The sequence below is a fragment of the Protopterus annectens genome, chromosome 5.part0, assembly GCF_019279795.1.
Source record: "Protopterus annectens isolate FY-2018-M chromosome 5.part0, PAN1.0, whole genome shotgun sequence".
Taxonomy (NCBI): Eukaryota; Metazoa; Chordata; order Ceratodontiformes; family Protopteridae; genus Protopterus; species Protopterus annectens.
This window is the reverse complement of record NC_056735.1, coordinates 1,098,906,469-1,098,907,406: the sequence shown is the minus strand read 5'-3', so window position 1 is coordinate 1,098,907,406 and position 938 is coordinate 1,098,906,469.

Here is a 938-nt window from a genome sequence, read left to right as displayed (position 1 = left end):
GATACTCCTGCCTTGTTCCTCTGCTCAAACAGCTTAATGACAAGGAATCCATCCACCTTAATTTTTGCATCTGCACCTTCTTTATAGATCCACCTAATTAACTCATTACATCCAAGTGATGCCTCCAGGTGCATCTGCAGTTAACTCCTACTGACGCCTCTAGGCATCAACTATTGCTTGTTCATATTTGCATCAATAATTCTAAAAACCATGCTACTTACAAGGTTTTAAAAGATTTCATCTTAAAGCTTACACAACAGTAAACTCAACTACATTAATATTTGACCTCTATCTAGTGCAGATAAATAGCTATAAATTGTTCTTTTTAAGATATTAATTTATATAGATATAATTTTCACATTTTTCTAAATATCTCAATAACCAAGTAACACAGACAGAGCTCCTTAGCCTCATATGAATGCTGATTGATTACACATGACCTCTCTCATCTCTTCCTATCCTACTTATTTATTGTTGAGCATTACCTTCCTCTATCCTTTACATAATTTTCTTTTCCACAGATATGTTCATTTTTTGCCTTTTTTATTTAGATGTTCTGCTTTATACAAATTTTCAGAAAATACCCCAAATATTTCTAATACCTTTATTGGATATCTGGTTATTGTTCTTGCCATAGGATCCCCAAGTATGGGAATAACCCTTTCTACTTTCTATTGCCCAAGCCATTGTGCTAAAAGTTTTTGTTTTCTAAAATTGTTATTGTCATGTTACACATGCTTGTGTATTTGTTGTTCAGCTAAGAAATTGCCTTTTTTGTATTTTGTCCTAGCTGTTTTCCGGTAGCCTAGCTCAGTTAGCTAACTCCACCCACCTCCCCCATTTTCTTCAGTTGTGTGTTAGACTCCATTGCAGCCACATGTATATTGCTGGAGTGTGACAAAGCATCATTATTTGACTTTTTTGGAATAATTTCTTGT